This window comes from Chlorocebus sabaeus, chromosome 9 (assembly GCF_047675955.1).
Source record: "Chlorocebus sabaeus isolate Y175 chromosome 9, mChlSab1.0.hap1, whole genome shotgun sequence".
Taxonomy (NCBI): domain Eukaryota; kingdom Metazoa; phylum Chordata; class Mammalia; order Primates; family Cercopithecidae; genus Chlorocebus; species Chlorocebus sabaeus.
The window spans coordinates 45786816-45811061 of record NC_132912.1 but is presented as its reverse complement, the minus strand read 5'-3'; the positions used below and the strand labels follow the sequence as shown (position 1 = coordinate 45811061).

Here is a 24246-nt window from a genome sequence, read left to right as displayed (position 1 = left end):
GAAGGAAGAATGTCCTCTTTCCCTCTTCCGTCTTTCCATCCCTGAGTCCTTGCAACCTTGGCAGGTGCCGCTCATAAGTGCCAAAGCAGCTTGCACTCATGAAGCAGGGAGGGCCTAGAGAATAAGAATTATCCACTCTCGTGCATGTCTCTATCCCACTTACTCTCAGTAGCCTTGGAGTTCCCTAGACTGCATTTATGCCAAGGATACTACTCACCCATAAAAAGGAACAAAATAATGGCATTCATAGCAACATGGATGAAACTGGAGACCATTATCCTAAGTGAAGTAACTGAGGAATAGAAAACCAAACATCATGTGCTCTCATTCATAAGTGGGAGCTAAGCTATGAGGATGCAAAGGCATAAGAATGATACAATAGACTTTGGGGACTTGGGGGAAAGGGTAGGAGGTGGGTGAGGGATAAAAGACTACATATTGGGTAGTGCACACTGCTCAGGTGATGGGTGCACCAAAATCTCAGAAATCACCACTAAAGAACATATCCATGTAACCAAATACCACCTGTTCACCAAAAATCTATTTAAATAAAAAACAAAAATAAAAAGATAAAAAAATTTAAAAGTCTCAAATAGGAAAAAAAAGAGGTCTTATGAATCTATAAGACATACTTCTGTCAGCATAGCTAATAGGTTTATGTATTTATGTGTTGTGTACACAATGTTTCCCTACTATAAATAGTTCTAATTAATTTGTTTAAAGAAAAATAAAAGTACATAAATCAACCATTATATCATAAAAAAGACTAGTCAAATGCTTTTTCAAGTTCATGTGACTTAAGTAAAATCTTTTATAAATAAGGTGGCTTTCAAATTATTGACAAAATAATATTAGAAAGGTAAGAATTATTAGCATTTTTTTTAAGATGGAGTTTCACTCTTGTTGCCCAGACTGGAGTGCAATGGTGCAATCTCAGCTCACCACAACCTCCGCTTCCCGGGTTCAAGTGATTCTCCTGCCTCAGCCTCCCAAGTAGCTGGGATTACAGGCATGTGCCACCACGCCCAGCTAATTTTGTATTTTTAGCAGAGACGGGGTTTCTCCATATTGGTCAGTCTGGTCTCAAACTCCCGACCTCAGGTGATCTGCCCGCCTTGGCCTCCCAAAGTGCTGGGATTACAGGTGTGAGTCACTGTGCCTGGTCTGTTTGTATGTGTTGATCAAGTGATTTCATGCTTATTCCTGCAGAATACTATAAGATTTGTCATAAGGGTTATAAAACTATAAAACCCGGCCGGGCGCGGTGGCTCAAGCCTGTAATCCCAGCACTTTGGGAGGCCGAGACGGGCGGATCACGAGGTCAGGAGATCAAGACCATCCTGGCTAACACGGTGAAACCCCGTCTCTACTAAAAAATACAAAAAAAATCTAGCCGGGCGAGGTGGCGGGCGCCTGTAGTCCCAGCTACTCGGGAGGCTGAGGCAGGAGAATGGCGTGAACCTGGGAGGCGGAGCTTGCAGTGAGCTGAGATCCGGCCACTGCACTCCAGCCTGGGCGACAGAGTGAAACTCCGCCTCAAAAAAAAAAAAAAAAAAAAAAAAAACAACAACAAAAAAAAAACTATAAAACCCAGCCCAAGACAGAATGATCTTTGCTTGTGTAATTTTTGATAAGACATGGAATATGTTGGTTTAATGAAGACAGCTAAATTCTGAGTTATTAGTAAAAATACTCTTATATTTAGCCTTAAGAAAATTACTTAAATAAACACCTGAAATTCACAGCTATAAAAATAGTTAACAGGGAATTTACCTTAAATAATGACTATCACAGTTTTCATAAATAATCTAGGTAAAATATTAAATAATTTTGTAAATGTAATGGAATAAATACTTGTAAACAGACTTGCCATATGATTGGGAATCTAAGGTTATTAATAGAGATTAAGTAGCTGAGTAATTTCCAACTTGAAAAATATAGGAAAACATTTTTAAATGTTATTAAAAGGTAAATATTTTTGTCTAATTCAAAGTTTCTATAAAAATTATGTATAAAATGAGGTAAAAGGAACCAAGAAATAAGAGATGTAAAGAAAGTTTAAGATATAAACAGGTATTTTTGATAAAGAAGGTAAAAAAAGCAATTTTATGTAAGAAGGAATTTTGTATGGTAAATTTTTTGTCCTAAAATAAAATGACTGGGTTGTCCAAGAAAGAGAAATATTTAGGTGAAACACAAAGTCTAAGCATATTTTGAATCAACTATGTAAACTGTAATCAGATTAGTTAATAGGAACTTTATTTTTTTTTTTAGAAAACAGAGTTGTATAATTTAGTTGGGTATGATTAAGAAGAAAATTACAAAACTTTTTCTACAGGTGGGTCTTTGATATTAACAAAATTACAAATAATTGCTTAAAACAAGATTTTAAAATATGTAAAATGTTTTATTTAATATATTTATTTATTTTTGAGACAGAGTCTCACTCTGTCACCCTGGAGTGCAATGGCGCGATCTTGGCTCACTGCAACCTTTGCTTCCTGGGTTCCAGCGATTCCATCTATATTTCTGAGCTACTGTCCATAAATCATAGGCTTCCATAACCCCCTTGGCTCAAGTTTAATAATCTGATAAAACTACTCACAGAACTTAGCAGAGAAATTTTACCTGTATTTACCAGGTTATTATATAGGATACGACTCAGAAAAACCAAATGGAAAAAACTGTACAGGAAAAAAAAATGATAGGACATCACTTTACTTTGTGAAAGGGAAAGATGTGGTGGGTAGTAAATATTGGTAAACGGCCACGATTAAGAACTCTCCATCCTTTGTGTTTTGCAGGAACAGCTTACTGCAAATAAATACCCTTTTTATTATGACTTTAGATGATGCTTCCTCTTTTAGATATCACAGATGCACAAACTCTAAATTCTCATTTTTCTTTCATAAACAAATAATTTTATCTTCGGTGTTCAGAACAAAATACTTGTTAAACAAACTTTAAGTTTCTCTCCTTTCCTCAGGCTCCTGGACTCTGCTCCACCTTCAGTCTGAGCTAACACACACCCCACCTTTATGCCCCTCCTAAGAAAAGGCTGACTTTAGGGCAAAACATTCTCTACCCTTGAATCTGATTTTGCCATTCTCCATTCTCCTGTCTTCCTACCACCTTCCTTCTAATCTTGTTTGCTCCTCCATATGAAACACAGCCCTTTTCTGCCCCTTTTGAGATGCTTGTAGATTTGATGCTTGATGCTCTCCCCATTCCAATACTCCTTTAGAATAAAGTCACTTTTTACCTACTTCTGAATTTATTTGACAGTATCGAGAAACAGCCTCAGGAGAATAACAATCACACCCTCACAGAGGACATCACAACCCGCCTCCCATCTCAACTCTCACCATGTCTGCCTGTGCATTCCCAGCTTTCCCAGGCTCTGTAGCTTCACTCAATATAAAGCTCCTTCAATGGCTGCTCTGAGCAGACTGGGACAGCTGTCGTGAAAGCTCCCCAAGAAGAAATGACTATACTATTCATGAACTCCTTTGACAGGTCAAGATTGGCCTTAGCCTGCAGTCAGCGGGCTCAGGTCTCTGATTTTCAGTCAAGGTTATTCATTTGGTTTTTGTTTGTTTTTTGAGATGGAGTTTCACTCTTGTTGCAAGGCTGGAGTGCAATGGCGTGATCTTGGCTCAGCACACCCTCCACCTCCTGGGTTCAAGCTATTCTCCTGCCTCACCCTCCTGAGTAGCTGGGATTACAGATGTGTGCCATCACCCCCGGCTAATATTGCATTTTTAGTAGAGATGGGGTTTCTCCATGTTGGTCAGGCGGATCTTGAACTCTTAACCTCAGGTGATCCACCCACCTCAGCCTCCCCTGGGATTACAGGCTTGAGCCACCGCACCCACCTACAGAATAGATTTATCCACTATCACAAATACTCTGCCCTACAGAAAAAAGAAACTGATTTTTTTTTTTTTTTTGAAATCACCAATTGATCTATCACAATTTCTTGTGGAACTGTATTAATTCCTCTGCAGGTAAAGGAAAAGAATTTTTCCTTCTTACCCAGTAATACCCCTAAAACTAAGCCCTGAGATTCTGCTTGAAACCACCCCCGGAAGGTACAAACCTCAGATACTTACTACACATTCTCAGGAGAAGAACAAATAAAAATAAGAATTTTTAACACATTAAATATATCATTAGATTTTTTCTGATAGTCACATTCTTGTGTTTTTTTGAGAATATTTTCCTATCTTTCAAGCTCTGTCAATAAAATGCATTGTATACTTAATAAAAATGCAAGTTGAAATAAGAAAACAAATCTTTTCAAGATGACACACTCAGGGTGTGGCAGTACTGGCTGGAATGTTAATACACCTGACTCTAGTGTCAAGTCTGATATCCTATCATATGGATCCTCCCACCCCTATTCTACTCATTGAAGTACTTAGTGACCACCCTCTGAAGAACTTCTGCACTGTGCCCCCGGGTGTGCCTGGAGTGCATTTTTCTTTGCAGGTCATTGCACCATCTTGCTAGAATGGATTTTCATTGTCTTTGGGGATAGTTTTTCTCCTTTCCCAATTCTGAAAAAATTCAGATGGTAGGAATTATTTCTGTCTTTTTCCTAAATATCACCATTCAATTGGCTGATCAGCAATGTGTCTCCAAGAAATAGAAACTGGAATTGTAGAAAGAAAATCTTAATGCCACAAGGATTTAGCTTTTTAGATAAAGGGTAAAGCAGATTTATAATCACCTGCCAGTAATAATTTAAAGATTCAAGTTGATTGTCTACAAATAAAATATCACTGGTTCTGATGTGTAAGTTCTGGATTTAACATGACAGTGCGTACACTGCATGGGACAGGTACTATACATATCTGGACATCATAAAGAGTATTGAATGCCTGCATTTAAACTACTGAATTAGTATGTACCTCACTTGGCCTCAGTAATCTACCTGAAACAAACTCATATCAAAAGTCACTAAATCTCTCATCTACATTATATATATTCTGTAGATACACACCCACAAAATGTACATACTATACATACAGTTTGAACCAACATGAAGTCCCATTGTTTTTGACAATGTACCACAGGTGGACATTATCGTGGCTAAAATCTATACAATATAGATGAGATTATAAATCTGAAGTTTTAACACTAACAAAAGAAAACCCAGAGTATCTTGGTAAGTTTTTATTTTGTTCCTGAGAGTCAGTAGAATGGCAGCTGTATGTTATGTTAGTCCCATATATTTCTGTTAACTTTATTATTTGCAAAAAAAGTTTTGCATGTATTGTATTTGTAGGAAGGTAAAATAATGATTTAAGATTTTTGTTAAATATGGAGATTAGTTATTTATGACAAAAAGAAATGTGCTTTTGTTTATTTGTTCCCAATTAATGTACATTAATTTTAAAATGTATTAAAGCGATAGCAAAGAAAATAAAGAGATGCCATAGAAGTCTCTTTCTCTTCATGTTTGCATGCAGAGATACACTGCTTCCTAAGGATATGTAAGGAGTGATGTGGATTTTAATTTTAGAATCAGATTTTTCAAATGTACTTAAAATGTAAGCAGCAAAAATTGTATTACTCAAGCAAATTTCAATCACAGGAGCAGAACTATTTAAAATATGCTTTAATTGAATATACTTCCTAGGTTTTTCCTAGCAATCCTGTTATTGTTTCATGATCCACTTGAAGAAATTGAGATACGTGGAAAAACAGTCATTGCCCGAGATTTCCTTCCATTTTATAAATGCTCCATTTATGGTGAAACAATCTGAATAGACACGATGCTTTTTTGTGCATCTAGTTGGAAGACAGAAACTCCCAAAACTTTTCTATTCAGCTGTTGGATCCACAACTTGCTGCTGAGCTGTAAGTCCACATCAGGAAGCCGAGGTACAAACTGAGAGTTGGCTTCTACCTGGTAATCTAAACAGATGCTTACTGAGCCTGAGGTGCTATTTTCACACCACCTTCTGCCGACTGCTGCTTTGGCAAAATAAGGATTGGCCACCAATCTACCAACACCACCTCACTTTAAGGCCTGGTATGTCAGCATTCTCCATCATACTCTGAGACATAGTATGTGGGAGACATGACTCTGTAATTAGGAGCTTAAAGTGTTTCAGGGAGACCACATAAATCTAGTGAGAAGTGAATTAGTAATATATGAGAGCGTGTAATTTCATGTCAAGGCAGGTGCTGTGAACTTCATTACATTAGTATGTGAGTTAAAGCAGCTGGGAGAGGCAGACTAGAAAATATAGTTGTTGAGCTGAGTCCTGAGAGAAGGGCAACTGCACCTTACACCTTCTGCCTGCAGGGCTCTCATCAGCACATCTTCCCCATGCTTTCCCATTGCTCATTTTCCCCCAGTGGAAAAGAAGAGGGCCGGGCGCGGTGACTCACGCCTGTAATCCCAGCACTTTGGGAGGCCGAGGCGGGCAGATCACGAGGTCAGGAGATCGAGACCATCCTGGCTAATACAGTGAAACCCGGTCTCTACTAAAAATACAAAACAAATTAGCCGGGCGTGGTGGCGGGCGCCTGTAGTCCCAGCTACTTGGGAGGCTGAGGCGGGAGAATGGCGTGAACCCAGGAGGCGGAGCTTGCAGTGACCAGAGATCACGCCACTGCACTCCAGCCTGGGTGACAGAGCGAGATTCTGTCTCAAAATAAAAACAAATACAAACAAACAAAAAAAAAAAAAGAAAAAAAAGAAGGGAAAGGGCAAAGTCCACATGCTGAATGAAGCAAGAGGGACTGCTGGACTTAAAAAGGTGGAGAAATAGGTGGGCCCAGGATAATATTGGTGAGAATGGTGTTTTTTGTTGATTTAGTTACAGAGTTCTTGAGCTCATCATGAATAGAAGAAATAGGGTTGATGCAGAGCGGCTGTAAGCATAGACTTGGGAGCCAGGCTGATTGGGAATATAAGTCCCAGCTTCACCTTTTATGAGCTCTATGATCCTGATCCTGGAAACGCCACCTCTTAGTATTCAGTTTTCTCATCTGGGAAAAACAGATAACTACTTAAATCCTGGGATTCAGAAGAGTTCAAGGATTAACGCAGGTTAAGATAAGTGAAACAAGGGAGAGGCAACTGTTCAGGCAAGAAATAAAAGGAAATTGACAAGACAAGGATTTCATTTGGAATCTAAGAATCATTTAGGATATGTGTTACAATTTTAGATTCCCAGGCCTTAGTCCCAGGAATTAAGATTCATTAGTTCTGGGGTCCAAAAGGCTATTTTATAAAAAGAAACTTTAAAAAGTCACCAAAATAACTCAGTTTCTGTATGCCCTTACCAGTTCCCCACTAATGTGAACATCTTGTATTGACATGGTACGTTTGTTAAAACTAAAAAATCAATGTTGGCACATTCCTACTAACTCCAGACTTCATCAGGTTTTCCACTCATGTTCTTTATCTGTCACAGGATCAAATCGAGGATACCATGCTGCATTTAGAGAAGCTGCATTTTTCACAACCTCTTTCAGCTAATGAGAGGGAGGTGGGTGGGGATCACGTCTTGAAAAACACTGGGACCTTTAGAGGAACAAATCAAAATTGCTGCATCCCCAGTTTGGGGAGGTGAAATACAATTTTGAAGAGGAGAATTGGTGGAGGAGATGACTATAGAAGGCTGATTTTAGAGGTAGAGATGGAATCCTCTCCATTAGATGAGAGGGGGTTACCTTCAGAACAAGGCATTAATGACAAAGAAAACAGGTGTTGGAAGGAAGGGGTACAACCTCATCCTCAGGCTAGATTGAGAATACATGATTAGGGTTGTGAGTAGGTCAGAATCAGCAAGTGCAGCAAATTGGTTGCAAATCAGGTGTTTCAGAGAACGCACACAGAGGGCTCACATAAAGGAAATTACAAGGGGTCAGTTAGCTTGCAAGCTACATACAACCTGCATGTTCCAGAACCTGGTGCTAACGCTTTGGCACTGGGTCATGATGACAGACATCAAGCACTGCCACATTGGAAAGTAGCAGAAAAGGCAAGGGTGAGGCTGGGATAATCGATTTTGTTTGAGGAGGATTCTAAGGGTCCTGGGTGAAACGGGCTGGAAGAAGAGGTGGATAACACACTTGAAGCTCTGCTTGTGAGTCGGTTTTCACACTGAAGAGACATAGGAGTCACCAGCTTGAGGTGACAGGTAAAGTTTCGTAGAATTGAGATGGTGAAGATGAAGCAATATATTTTTTTAAAGAAGCAAGCAGCTTATTTTGGGAATCCATGGAGGTCTTTTGAAGGAGATACCACTCATATTTTATTAAAGACCTTAGGTTCTGGGACTATCACTGAGTTTTCCTAATCACAGTCAACTGCTCAGCTTCCTTACACCAATTATAAGAGTCATCTAACCTGTTCCTTTTTAAAGAATGTTAACCATTTTTCACTGGACTCAAGATTCTTATAATGTCTATACCATTTTTCTTTCCCAGTTAGTTGTTCTTTCTGTACCCTAGAAATCCTAAACCACAAGCTGATATTCCTTAAATTTCACATTAAGTACATGTTCTGTCACTTGCCAAATGCATTTAAAAGAGTTCAATACTCACAAGGCGCAGTGGCTCACACCTGTAATTCCAGCACTTTGGGAGGCCGAGGTGGACGGATCACAAGGTCAGGAGTTCAAGACCAGCCTGGCCAATATGGTGAAACTCTGTCTCTACCAAAAATACAAAAATTAGCTGGGCATGGCAGCAGGCACCTGTAATCCCAGCTACTCGGGAGGCTGAGGCAGGAGAAGCGCTTGAACCTGGGAGGTGGAGGTTGCAGTGAGCTGAGATTGCGCCACTGCACTCCAGCCTTGGCAACAGAGCTAGACTCCATCTCAAAAAAAAAAAAAAAAAAAAAGAGTTCAGTAGAAATTGCCTTAGAAACCTGTGTCGTAGGGGGCAGGCTTCAGTGAAGGGTTCCTAGATCTTTTGCATTGCTTGCTGGCACAATGTTGGGCCCAACTGGGTAAATAAGTGGCAGTTAGACTTAAGGTCATCTAATCCTTAACTTGATAGATTCTGGGTGTTCTCTACAAATTTGCATAGAAACTAGCACTTACCTGGGAAATTTCTCTGCCAGCTGTCAAAGATACAGTTCCATATTCAAGGATGCTGTGTGAGGAAAAAATGAAGCCACAGAAATCTTAAATGTGGTTAGGGAAAGGACTGGGGTGATGAAAGATTCTAGCTAACCAGCATACTGTAGCAAAATTAGTTTCTGGAAACACTGCATAACCTGAATACAGAATCAATAGTAATTTGGTTTTTGGTTAAGATTGGCTTTGGCATGTTTTTTTTTAAACCAAGGAATAGTGTATTTGGAAATGTGGGAAAACTACATCAAAAAACTGAACCTTGAGTTGTAGTAAAATCAGGATTTAGTGTTGTTTGATTTCAGTAATGTATGGGCATCTAGGTTACATAAAAAGAAAATGTGAATAAAAGACCAGAATAAAATTTCTCTAGAAACATTGAGCCCTAAGATTAGATAGTTCATCTCAGAATGAACTATATAAAACTGCCAGTAGGCAACTGCTTTTGTGCTACAAAAATGGCCATTTCACTTGGTTCAAATACATATTTCAGATCTTTGTCTTTTCCTTGTAATGAAGATGTGAAGTGTTAGTTCACGCTCTACCAGAGTAAAATTTCACTTGTGTCTGTATTACCAATGTTAAAATAACCCAAAGAGTGAAAGTAAATTAGAGCTTTGGTACTCAGATAATCCTTTTCATAGTCATATGTTAAAGAACTAATCTTTCCCAGGTATCAAACTCTAAGAAAACTGCCATAATTACCACCTACTAGCAACTTAGTTTCCATGCCCCATGACATTTGTTGGAGAACCTGCCCACTCAGTGACATTTATATTCTTATTCTAAGCTGACCCAATTTTTCATTTATCTAAATGACTGTATTCCTTTCTAGAATTCAAGCCAAAGGAGAGAATAATGTTAGTGTTCCTTATACTATTGATTTATTCTTTTTTTTTTTTGAGACAAAGTCGCCCAGGCTGGAGTGCAAGCATGATCATGGCTCACCGCAACCTCTGCCTCCCAGGCTCAAGCAATTCTCGTGCTTCAGTCTCCCGAGGAGCTAGGACCATAAGCAATTGCCACCATGCTTGGCTAATTTTTGTATTTTTAGTAGAGAAGGGGTTTTGCCATGTTGGCCAGGCTGGTCTTGAACTGCTGGGTTCAAGTGATCTGCCCACCTCAGCCTCCCAAACTGCTGGGATCACAGGCCTGAGCCACTGCGCGCAACCCTGACTTACTCTTGAAGTCATAAATTTATGTCCAGTGTCCCTCTGCCAAACTGGTTTTTAAATCTTTGACCACTTATATATGTCAGGACTTCTACTTAGTTAATGGCATATCATAAGGTGCAAACCATCTTATAAACAAGGATTCATCATACACTTTTTCTTCTAAGTTTAATACAGATCATTGATTCTAGTTTGCAGTTTATCAAGATATGGTGATGAGTTGAAGATTTTACCTTAGGTACTAAATAATTAAAATGAATAAAAATATACCAATATTATCAGGATTTAGTGAGAATCACTGAAGCTGTGTGGCTAGAATTTTAATTCTAAAAAAAAAAAACCAGTCATTTATTTTTAACTAAAATGTAAGCTTGAAAACAGTATGCTAAAGTCAAATTATGTGGTTTAAGTCACCCTCTGCACAGCAACTTTAATTCTACTTTCTGTACTTCCATTTTTTTTTCTGTGTAACTGAAAACTTCAAACACCCTCATTCTAATTCTACACTATTCCTGGAAATCCTTTCTCTTTGGTGTATTTACCTAATTTCATATTCTAATGTGTTTTTCCTCTCAGACACAATAATCAACTATTCAAAGATGCCATCTAATGCATTATGCCACTAAGTATTGTGGCCAAAGTGTTATTTTAAGTGTAATAAATTATCTTAAAATTGAAGGCCGGGCATGGTGGCTCACGCCTGTAATCCTAGAACTTTGGGAGGCCCTGGCGGGTGGACTGCCTGAGGTCAGGAGTTTGAGACTAGCCTGGGCAACACAGTGAAACCCGGTCTCTACTGAAATACAAAAAATCAGCTGTGTGTGGCGGCATGCGCTTGTAGTCCCAGCCACTCGGGAGGCTGAGGCAGGAGAATTGCTTAAACCCAGCAGGCAGAGGTTGCAGTGAGCCGAGATCATGCCACTGCACTCCAGCCTGGGCAACAGAGCTAGGCTCTGTCTCAAAAAAAAAGAAAAAAAAAAAATAGAGAAAACAAATACTACATCTTAAATACAGGCATGGATTAAACCAACTTGTGTATGGTCAAGGCAACTTACAAAAATGCTTTAAGACATATCAAGACTGATTTAAACCATTTAAGTTAGGCAGAGAGAACACTATGTGAATAGAAGTGTTATAAACACACTTGCCACATTTTAATTAAATAGTTTACTCGGTTTTCTTTTAATATAAACATGAGAAATGAAAACCACATCAATTGTAGCATTTATCTTTTGAAAATAAAACTGCAATCAATACTTCAATCTCTAAGCTCTGCATTCCATAAATGATATTTTTCAGGAGGTGGGGTTCCTAAGGTTTATGGACGTTCTTTTTAAATAGCAGGACATGAAATATGATACCTGCACCCAGGTTAACACGTGGGATAATAAAATGTATTATATCACCTACTGCTGTTAGGGTCCAATTCCTTCTAATTAGTTACATGTGAATTAACACAGATCCTCCTCTTTATCATATCTAGGGAAAATAATTTGAGGTGATCAATGTAGATAAAAGCCCTGCAAAGAGCTACTGTACAAGAGAAAAGTAAAACACAAGAATTCCAAAATTCTTAGTGTAATTTTAAGCTTTGATACTTGTAGAAGTAACAATGCTACAAACATTTACAAAACATCATTGAAAAACTTGTTGTTATTTCTTTTACGTTTATTTAGTTTTGCCATTTTTTAAAGTGACAGGGTCTCATTATGTTGTCAAGGCTGGAGTGCAATGGCTATTTACAAGCACAATCACAGCGCACTGCAGCCTCCAAGGCTGAGCCTCAAGTGATTCTCCCATTTAAGACTTGTGAGTAGCTGGGACTACAAGCATGCCTAGCTCCTGAATATTAAGATTTTGATTTTTCATTTCAGCCCTTCTTGAAGATAGCAGGTATTGACTGAAACAAAAAGTTAAAAGCTTAACATTCAAATTCTGCAAAATAAAGCCAGAGGCGGTGGTACACACCTATGGTCCCAGCTACTTGGTAGACTGACATGGGAAGATTGCTTGAGGCCAGGGTTTTCAGGTTGTGGTGCGCTATGATTGTGTCTCTGATTGCACTGTAACTTGGGCAATATAGTGAGGCACCATCTATTAAAAATAAAAAGAAGAAATACAATTACACTTTCAAATGATATTTTGTAAAGATTTACAGCATGTACATATATGCTGCAGTCCTCTGGAGGGCCCAGGCACACTATATTAAAGCTAAAAACTGCCCTGAAACTTTCAGGACACTTCATATTTTATTATTTTTACATAACCACTGGATCATCATGTTGCTTGGCACTATGAAAACATCTTTGAATACATTTACTTGACAATAAGCAAATTTATCAGCAAATGAGAACCATTATAGTTCACAAGAAATACACACAGACCTTCATAAAAGTAGATAATCAATAACCAATACTTTCTCTTTTTATGACCCCAAACATGCTAAACTGCTAATAAGAAGGGCTTACAAAGGATGTGAATGGCAAATGTTATCTGGCAGCTTTTGCTTGATAATCACCAGTAACTAGTAGTTACTGGTAAAAGTAGGAAGGAAGAGCCCTTCCATACCTGACAATTCTGGGTCTGCTCCTAGTGGCTTTAGGAGTTGTTAGACTCCCATGTTTTAACAGTGATACTGCACTGATTCCAAATGCATATGCAGCAATATTGGGGAAAAGAGAAAACATAAACAGAAAAGTTATCTTTAAAATCTAAAAAGTTAAGCTATTGTTTTAAAAGTCTCACATAGATCACAGCTATCAGCTCACACACTAAGCAAATATCTGTATGTGGGCAGAAGGAGTCTTCACTTTGGAGTGGTTTTTATAACTCTGTATACATTAAACAGGACAGAATAGTGTAAGGGTGTGTTGTTACCCTGACAAGGTCCCGTTCTTTACTATGAAGTACAATCTTAGTTGTCCTTGAGTTTACTTGAATTGAGGTGTTTCTTCTTTTGAAAATACCAACTTTTCTAGTTTTTTAGCCAGGAGAAGTGATATTTTCCCATCTTTTTTGATGAGGGGTTCAGATGTTACATTACCCCTCATTTCTTCCTTCAGAAGAGGATGGCCTTAGCACGCTGAAGATGAATTAAATCACCAGCACTCAAAGACCCGTTCTTGGCAGCACTATAGAAAACTTTATGTTGTTCCATCCTTGAAAAAACCTAAGAATTTCAAATAGAAAAGAGGTACAATTTTAAAAAGGGTTCCAACTTTTTAACAGTCACCACTGATGATAAGCCACACATGCAACTCCTTTAAATAGTTCAGTTACAGCTGCTTTTTTATATTTTTTACTATTTATTTATTTATTTGAGAAGGAGTCTTGCTCTGTCGCCCAGGCGGGAGTACAATGGCACAATCTTGGCCCACTCCAACCTCCGCCTCCCAAGTTCAAGCAATTCTCTGCCTCAGTCTCCCGAGTAGCTGGGATTACAGGCACCCGCCACCATGCCAAGCTAATTTTCATATTTTTAGTAGCAACAGGGTTTCACCATCTTGGCCAGGTTGGTCTTGAATTCCTGACCTCGTGATCCACCCACCTCGGCCTCCCAAAGTGCTGGAATTAGAGGCATGAGCCACAGCGCCGGGCCCAGTTATAGCTACTTGGCTGATGTTTACACTGCCAAGTTCTGTCAACTCACTACCGTAATCTCCTTTCAGGGCTAGAATTAGATTGCTGGAGCAAAGGGGAACTTGTTTTATTAAGTTACTTAAAAATTGGGCTCCCAAAGATGTCACAGTATTGTGACAGGCTTCTAAGAGCAGTATCATCTGTTACCTGTGTACTTGTTCCTTAAACATGATGAATGTACACTTTTGCGAAAAGCTAGTTTATTAATCTCTTCAAACTCTACCCAATCTATAGTAGTTATTATATAATTCAAAGCAAATTTTAACGATGCAGGCATGGGCTGGATTGTATTGGAACATCAAAGAAGTCTAATGACTAAAGCATCAAAAGGCACTACTTCACTTGCACATTAATTATGATAAAAAATGTATTATTTTAAAATACTTCCAAGGTACCACAGAACATGCCTATTTTAAATGTTCATCCTTGTCAGCTGTAACTTTGATGTGTACTTACCAAAAGTCACAAACCACAAATATTACTTTGTCCCATAAATTTTATCATTTCCGGTAAAATCCCATGAACTTTCTGCATCCAGTACTTGAGACACACACACCTTATACAGTCTAAGTGCAAGTTTCTCGGCTTAGGCACTAATGTTTTGTCTAACAAACCTATGGGACTGATTGCACTGTGGTATGTACAGTAGAAAATGACATAAATTTGCAAACTGAATAATAAAAAATAGTCGAGTGGTAAGTGCATTATGTATGTAGACATTGCTCAGAATACAGTAACAAGAAATCATTTATGTATGATTATTTGAAAAGGTAAAGGTTCACAAGGGAAAGATTACACATGAACTAAATTTGACTAAAATATTCTGAATTATGGTCACAAAAGAGAAGATAATACCTATAATTTTCCAATAATGTGGATCCTTGTAAAAACCATAAAAGATACAGGAAATAGAATGCCAAAAACGTAATAAGCTCTTCAGTATGTTAATTTTGAAGCTTTCCATTTTTCTAATCACTACTTAATATGACCTAGTCACAGATGTTGGCATTGGTGTTTGACTGAAAACCCACTTAGTAACTTCGTAGCCTTACCTCCAGCTTCCATGCTCTTTCTCTGTCAAGAAGATAAACTGGAGAATACAGGCTGTTGTCGTGTGCCAAGGTGCGAAGATCGAAGTAGAGTCTGCTATAAGACTGCCAGTAATGCTGATATTATAATTAATTAGCTTCAAGAATTGCCTTTCTAACTCATTCCTGGGGAAGGAGAAACACAACAAAACCAACCCAGGACAATGTTAGTTCAAAAACATTATTTCATGTTAAGAAACGTGGTAAAATCACCATGTGCTCTAGTTTATTAGAACACATGAAAGAACTCACACTGTACAGAACCCTACTGTCTAAGAAATACAAGAAAGCATGCAACTTTCCCAGTTCTCTCTGAAAACTTAGAAAAACAAAAACATGAATGTAAAAACTGTGTTAATAAACTTGATTTTCCCATGTGCTTTCAAAGACATATTCAAATTTAATATGGAGAAAAATGACATAATCTTAAGAAACATGGTAAATCCTTCAGCTTTTTCATTTCTTTAAAAACATGAAAGGATTCAATGGAGAAAACCCTTATAAATACAAACATCTGTGGTAAGGTCTTCAATTGTTCCAGTTCCACATGAAGATAAGAACTCATTTTTGAAATAAAACCTATGAATGTAAAGAATGTGGAAATGCCTTCGTTTACATGATACTTGCTCCAAGACCCATGATAACACATACTGGAGATAGACCTTATAAATATAAGACAGCACACTGGATTGGAACCCCAGTAGATTATCAAATACGGAAAAGTTTTCAGTTTTAACAATTTCTTCAACATTTATATGAAAACTTCCCCTACAGGGAAATCCTCTCAGTGTTCCTAAATTGGAGAGCCTGATGCAAATTGATTATGATATAATCTTTAAAACTGTGCATAAGTAAATGTTATACTACTTATAAATATTTTGTTTCTCAGTGATTCTTCATTTGAAAGGGTCTCTGTCCTTACTTCCACTTGTTTTGCAAGAAAACACTGAGGTCAGGATTTTGTAGATACTCCTTAAACAATATTAAATGAATTGAATAGGCAGTATTTTTTGGTTAAGTCAGTTAATAAAATTTTTCTCTATTTATTTAAAAATATCACACTGAGCTACTAGAATAGCTCCAAATTCTTTTTTGAAACAAATACAGGCTATGCAGGTGGATTCCTACACTAATGTCCAAACAGGGCACAGCTGCTTGCAGTCCATTCTGCATCTAGCACCCCAAGTTTGGGATGAGGAGAAAGGCCACAGGCTTCTCTGCACTTGTGCAGCTGACTCAGGGCCCATTTTTGAGGGTTCCATTGCACAACTCAGACTCCATGCTCACTCCCAAGGCGCCGCAATAGTGATCAGATGACAGAAATGATGGATGCCATTTATTAGCTGTCACTATTATGGGGCAGGAATACTCTTTACACTTCAGATGGTAGAAAGATCAAAGAGAAACACCTTGGATAGACCAAACCCATTTTATGACATGCCTTTTTGTAGGATGCTGCCTTACACAGTGTTTCCTCTAAGTTGGAAATGAAACTCCAAGGTGCTCCGCATCTGTCACCCCTGGCCAGAACAGAATGTGGGGATGAGTTGAATGCAGTGAGAGGGGAACAGGCGGGGAGCAGCCCTCTGCCACATGATTATCCAGCTGTCCTGGCCAAAGATTTTTGTTTATTTGTTTGTTTTGAGACAGGGTCTTGCTCTGTCACTCAGGCTAAAGTGCAGTGGCATGATCCTAGCCTTTCAAGTAGCTGGGACTACAGGTTCATGCCACTTTTTAAAAATTCTTTTTGTAGAGACAGGGTCTCACTTGTTGCCCAGGCTGGTGTTAAACTCCTGTGATTAAGTGATACTCCCACCTTGGCCTCCCAAAGTGCTGGTATTACAGACATGAGCCACTGTATCCAGCACTTTGTCAAATGTTTAAATAAATATAAAACTAGAGTAATCTTACCACTTTCATAGTAATCCTTGTAAAGACTTAATTGTATAAAAACAATTAATACCTCAACAACATATTAGGTTTCTTGGTTTTAAAGTTTTAATGTTTTATCCATTGGATAAGTCAACAAATGCATGATGTTCTCTGGTATGGAAAGCAGTTAGGATATAAGCAGATATGTGGTTTTCTCATTTGTTTAACTGAAAACCCCACTGAAACTACTTCTAACATTAATTTTCTATTCATATAACCATAAGACTGTAGGAATGTAAATCAGATAATGCTTTAATAATCAGCTAATCAGGACTTAATTTACTATAGGAATATATGCACTTCATAATCTCTTACATTTTTGCACAAACGTATTTTAAATGTATAAAATATATAACATGTTTATTAATAGAGGCTTAGTTACTGAAGAAACCCATTATGTCTACAGGATATGTATCTTCTTAGTTTTTTGTTGTTTTTTAAATGGCTGAATAGCATACCCTTTACAGGCACAACAAATTTTCTCAGTTTAACTTATATGTAGTGTGTGTGTATGTGTATGTGTGTGTGTGTGTGTGTATGTGTATAAATACATATAAAATCCTCATAGCTTAGCTCCCACCTATAAGTGAGAACATATGATATTTGGTTTTCCATTCCTGAGTTACTTCACTTAGAATAATGGCATCCAGCTCCATCCAAGTTGCTGCAAAGGCCATTATTTCATTCTGTTTTATGGCTCAGCAGTATTCCATGCTTGTATATATTCCAAGCTTCCTTTATCTATGCATTCGTTGATGGGCAGTCCATATTTTTGCAGCTGCAAATTGTGCTGCTATCAACATGTATGTGCATGTGTCTTTTTCATATGACTTCTTTTGTTTTGGGTAGATACCCAGTGTGAGATTGCTGGATTGAATGGCAGTACTGTTTTCCATAGTAGTTTTACTAGTTTACGTTCCTATCAGCAGTGTAAGTGTTCCCTTCTCACCAAATCCATACCAACATGTACGATTTTTCAATTTTTAAATTATAGCCATTCTTGCAGGAGTAAGGTGGTATCACACTGTGGTTTTTATTTGCATTTCCCTGATAATCAGTGATGTTTCTGAAGGAAAATATATTCTAACTAGACAAACAGATGTTGAAAAGTTTTAAGAAAAATCTGATAAACACTAATTTTTAAATGGTTCAATTTACAGTCCAAAAGAGATCATTACAATCAACAGCAGAGGGACAAGATAAATGTACATTACACACTTTGTTGCAATGTTTTACAATTTCTAAAAATCGTGAACATAGCTCCTGCTCAGAGCATAGATCCGGGTGCTTCTGTGTTCACAAACAGCATTGTGTAGAACTGGAGCTGGCTTCTGCCACCACTGCTTCTGGAGCTCACATCTGTGGAAACCTGCACATTTCTCTGCATATTCTCTGACCCTGTAAGTAGAACTAGAACCCTACTGGATTCACTGCAGGTTTTGAGAACAATTTAGCTGCCATTATAGCAGAGCTAAGTGTTCATAATTACAAATTTTGCTCCCTTCAGGAAACTAATTTACAGACTGATGACGGTAGTGATTAAGAGCATTTTACCTTCTGCAACTTTCAAAGTACTTCTATTTGTTTCAAATTCATTTTTTGCTACATCCTTTGCTAAAATGGTTACTAGCAATATCACCATGACAACTCAGTTTCTACAATTACCAAAGCAGTAATTTAGCAGCCATTTCAAAACCAACTGACCATCACTAGTGAGTCTCTTCTTAGTCACAAGAATCCTCAATTCACTTGTAAATATACAGTGTAGTAATTCTGAATGAAAGTCTTTAAAAATGTTTTTGGGGTATATTATAGGTGTATATATTTGTGTGGTATATAAAATATTTTGATGACTACAATGTGTAATAATCACATCGGGGTAAATGAAGTATCCATCATGCTTCAAACATACCTTTGTTTTACAAATAATTCAATTGCACCCTTTTAGTTACTGTAAAATGTACAATTAAATAATTATTGACCGTTGTCACCCTGTTGTGCTATCAAATATTAGATCTTATTTATTTTTTCTAACTATATGTGTGTATCTATTAACCATTACCCCTTACCCCTCATCCCCCATACTACTTTTACCAGCCTCTGCTAACGATTCTCCTACTCTATGTCTTCATGAGTTAAATTGTTTGAGGCCAGGCACAGTGGCTCACGCCTATAATCCCAGCACTTTGGGAGGCCAAGGCGGGTAGATCACGAGGTCAGGAGTTCGAGACCAGCCTGGCCAGCATGGCGAAACCTCATCGCTACTAAAAATACAAAAATTAGCCAGGCATGGTGGTACATGCCCGTAATCTCAGCTACTTGGGAGGTGAAGGTAGGAGAATCACTTGACCCCAGGAGGCGGAGGTTGCAGTGAGCCGATAGCACCACTGCACTCCAGCCTGTGTGACAGAGCAAGACTACATCTCAAAAAACAAACAAACAAACAAAAATTAATTTTTAGCTCCCACAAATAAGTAAGAACATGTGAAGTTTGTTTTTCCGTGCCTGGCTTATTTCACTGAACATTTCCTTCCATGTTCTTGCAAATAACAGGATCTCATTCTCTTTTGTGGTTGAATAGTACTCCATTGTGTATATGTACCACATATTCTTTAGCCACTTATCTGTTGATGGACATTCGGAATGCTTCCAAATCTTGGGTGTTGCGAATAGTGCTGCAATATACATGAGAGTGCAGGTATCTCTGATATTCTGACTTCCTTTCTTTTGCATATATACCCAGCAGTAGGATTGCTGGATCATATGGTAGCTCTATTTTTAGTTTTGAGAAACTCCAAACGTTTCTCTATAGTGGCTGTACTTAAATGACATTCCCACTAACAGTGTATGAGGGTCACCTTTTCTCTGTATCCTCACCAGCATTTGTTATTGGCTATCTTTAGAATAAAAGCCATTTTAAGTGGGGTGAGATGATCTCTCATTGTAATTTTGATTTACAGTTCTCTGAAGATCAATGATATTGATGTTCAGTATCTTTTCACATACCTATCTGCTATTTGTATGCCTTTCTTAGTTTTGAAACAGGGTCTTACTTTGTCACTCAGGTTGGAGTGCAGTGGCACAATCAAAGCTCACTGCAGCCTCAACCTCTCAGACTCAGGTAATAATAAGCCTCCCAAACAGCTGAAACCACAGGCACATGTCATCATGCTGGCTAATGTATCCTCTTTTGAGAAACGCCTATTCAGATATTTTGCCCATTTTAAAAATAAGATTATTAGATTTTTTTTCTATGGACTTATTTGAGCTTCTAAAATATTTTGGTAATTAATCCCTTGTCAGATAGTTTCCAAATATCTTCCCCCATTCTGTGGGTTGTATCTTCACTTAGTTGATTGTTTCCTTTGCTGTGAAGAAGCTTTTTAACTTGATGTGACCTAATTCGCCCATTTTTGCTTTGGCTGCCTGTGCTTATGAAATATTCAAGAAATATTTGCTGAGTCCAGTATCCCAGAGGGTTTTCCCTATGTTTTATTCTTTCACATTTCAGGTCTTAGATTTAATATTTTTTTTTTTTATACTTTAAGTTCTAGGGTACATATGCATAACGTGTAGGTTTCTTACATATGTTTACTTGTGCCAGGTTGGTGTGCTGCACCCATCAACTCGTCAGCACCCATCAACTCGTCATTTACATCAGGTATAACTCTCAGTGCAATCCCTCCCCCTTCCTCCTCCCCATGAAAGGCCCCGGTGTGTGATGTTCCCCTTCCTGAGTCCAAGTGATCTCATTGTTCAATTTCCACCTATGAGTGAGAACATGTGGTGTTTGGTTTTCTGTTCTTGCGATAGTTTGCTGAGAATGATGGTTTCCAGCTGCATCCATGTCCCTACAAGGGACACAAACTCATCCTTTTTTATGGCTGCATAGTATTCCATGGTGTATATGTGCCACATTTTCTTAATTCAGTCTGTCACTGATGGACATTTGGGTTGATTCCAAGTCTTTGCTATTGTGAATGTGCCGCAATAAACATACGTGTGCATGTGTCTTTATAGCAGCATGATTTATAATCATTTGGGTATATACCCAGTAATGGGATGGCTGGGTCATATGGTATTTCTAGTTCTAGATCCTTGAGGAATCGCCATACTCTTTTCCATAATGGTTGAAATAGTTTACAATTCCACCAACAGTGTAAAAGTGTTCCTATTGCTCCACATCCTCTCCAGCACCTGTTGTTTCCTGACTTTGTAATGATCGCCATTCTAACTGGTGTGAGATGGTATCTCATTGTGGTTTTGATTTGCATTTCTCTGATGGCCAGTGATGATGAGCATTTTTTCATGTGTCTGTTGGCTGTATGAATGTCTTCTTTTGAGAAATGTCTGTTCATAACCTTTGCCCACTTTTTGATGGGGTTGTTTTTTTTCTTGTAAATTTGTTTGAGTTCTTTGTAGGTTCTGGATATTAGCCCTTTGTCAGATGAATAGATTGCAAAAATTTTCTCCCATTCTGTAGGTTGCCTGTTCACTCTGATGGTAGTTTCTTTGGCTGTGAAGAAGCTCTTTAGTTTAATGAGATCCCATTTGTCAATTTTGGCTTTTGTTGCCATTGCTTTTGGTGTTTTAGACATGAAGTCCTTGCCCATGCCTATGTCCTGAATAGTATTACCTAGGTTTTCTTCTAGGGTTTTTATGGTATTAGGTCTAACATTTAAGTCTCTAATCCATCTTGAATTAATTTTCGTATAAGGAGTAAGGAAAGGATCCAGTTTCAGCTTTCTACTTATAGCTAGCCAATTTTCCCAGCACCATTTATTAAATAGGGAATCCTTTCCCCATTTCTTGTTTTTGTCAGGTTTGTCAAATATCAGTTGGCTGTAGATGTGTGGTATTATTTCTGAGGGCTCTGTTCTGTTCCATTGGTCTATATCTCTGTTTTGGTACCAGTACCATCTTGCTTTGGTTACTGTAGCCTTGTGGTATAGTTTGAAGTCAGGTAGCGTGATGCCTCCAGCTTTGTTCTTTTGGCTTAGGATTGTCTTGGCAATGCAGGCCCTTTTTTGATTCCATATGAACTTTAAAGCAGTTTTTTCCAATTCTGTGAAGAAAGTCATTGGTAGCTTAATGGGGATGGCACTGAATCTATAAATTACCTTGGGCAGTATGGCCATTTTCCCGATACTGATTCTTCCTATCCATGAGCATGGTATGTTCTTCCATTTGTTTGTGTCCTCTTTTATTTCACTGAGCAGTGGTTTTAGTTCTCCTTGAAGACGTCCTTTACATCCCTTGTAAGTTGGATTCCTGGGTATTTTATTCTCTTTGAAGCTATTGTGAATTGGAGTTCATTCACGATTTGGCTCTCTGTTTGTGTGTTACTGGTGTATGAGAATGCTTGTGATTTGTGCACATTGATTTTGCATCCTGAGACTTTGCTGAAGTTTCTTATCAGCTTAAGGAGATTCTGCGCTGAGACAATGGGGTTTTCAAAATATACAATCATGTCATCTGCAAACAGGGACAATTTGACTTCTTCTTTTCCTAATTGAATGTCATTTATTTCTTTCTCTTGCCTGATTGCCATAACCAGAAATTCCAACACTATGTTGAATAGGAGTGGTGAGAGAGGGCATCCCTGTCTTGTGCCAGTTTTCAAAGGGAATGCCTCCAGTTTTTGCCCATTCAGTATGATATTGACTGTGGGTTTGTCATAAATAGCTCTTATTATTTTGAGATATGTTCCATCAATACCGAATTTATTGAGAGTTTTTAGCATGAAGGGCTGATGAATTTTGTCAAAGGCCTTTTCTGCATCTATTGAGATAATCATGTGGTTTTTGTCTTTGGTTCTGTTTATATGCTGGATTACATTTATTGATTTGCATATGTTGAACCAGCCTTGTATCCCAGGAATGAAGCCCACTTGATCATGGTGGATAAGCTTTTTGATGTGCTGCTGGATCCGGTTTGCTAGTATTTTATTGAGGATTTTTGCATCAATGTTCTTCAGGGATATTGGTCTAAAATTCTCTTTTTTTGTTGTGTTTCTGCCAGGCTTTGGTATCAGGATGATGTTGGCCTCATAAAATGAGTTAGAAAGGATTCCCTCTTTTTCTATTGATTGGAATAGTTTCAGAAGGAATAGTACCAGCTCTTCCTTGTACCTTTGGTATCATTTGGCTGTGAATCTGTCAGGTCCTGGACTTTTTTTGGTTGTAGGCTATTAATGATTGCCTCAATTTCAGAGACAGCTATTGGTCTATTCAGGGATTCAATTTCTTCCTGGTTTAGTCTTGGGAGAGTGTATGTGTCCAGGAAATTATCCATTTCTTCTCGGTTTTCTAGTTTATTTGCGTAGACGTGTTTATAGTATTCTCTGATGGTAGTTTTTATTTCCGTGGGGTTGGTGGTGATATCCCCTTTATCATTTTTTATTGCATCTATTTGATTCTTCTCTCTTTTCTTCTTTATTAGTCTTGCTAGCGGTCTATCAATTTTGTTGATCTTTTCAAAAAACTAGCTCCTGGATTCATTGATTTTTTTGGAGGGTTTTATGTGTCTCTATCTCCTTCAGTTCTGCTTGGATCTTAGTCATTTCTTGCCTTCTGCTAACTTTTGAATGTGTTTGCTCTTGCTTCTCTAGTTCGTTTAATTGTGATGTTAGGGTGTCAATTTTAGATCTTTCCTGCTTTTCTTGTGGGCATTTAGTGCTATAAATTTCCCTCTACACACTGCTTTAAATGTGTCCCAGAGATTCTGGTATGTTGTATCTGTGTTCTCGTTGGTTTCAAAGAACATCTTCATTTCTGCCTTCATTTTGTTATGTACCCAGTAGTCATTCAGGAGCAAGTTGTTCAGTTTCCATGTAGTTGAGCAGTTTTGATTGATTTTCTTAGTCGTGAGTTCTACTTTGATTGCGCTGTGGTCTGAGAGACAGTTTGTTATAATTTCTGTTCTTTTGCATTGCTGAGGAGAGCTTTACTTCCAACTATGTGACCAATTTTGGAATAAGTGTGATGTGGTGCTGAGAAGAATGTATATTCTGTTGATTTGGGGTGGAGAGTTCTGTAGATGTCTATTAGGTCCACTTGGTGCAGAGTTGAGTTCAATTCCTGGATATGCTTGTTAACATTCTGTCTCGTTGATCAGTCTAATGTTGACAGTGAGGTGTTAAAGTCTCCCATTATTATTGTAAGAGAGTCTAAGTCTCTTTGTAAATCTCTAAGGACATGCTTTATGAATCTAAGGGCTCCTGTATTGGGTGCATATATATTTAGGATAGTTAGTTCTTCCTGTTGAATTGATCCCTTTACCATTACATAATGACCTTCTTTGTCTCTTTTGATC

General features: G+C 38.1%; 1 long non-coding RNA gene across 1 annotated transcript in view; it reads right to left on the bottom strand.

The window, feature by feature from the left end:
* Positions 1–24246, bottom strand: part of LOC119620570 (uncharacterized) — a 47395-nt gene that overhangs the window by 4258 nt on the left and 18891 nt on the right. Inside the window, exons 3-6 of the long non-coding RNA XR_012093955.1 lie at positions 14965–15126; positions 13317–13442; positions 9069–9120; positions 8569–8678 (exon numbers count right to left, since the gene is read on the bottom strand). This is a non-coding gene — a long non-coding RNA (uncharacterized lncRNA). The remainder of the gene's footprint in view (positions 1–8568; positions 8679–9068; positions 9121–13316; positions 13443–14964; positions 15127–24246) is intronic.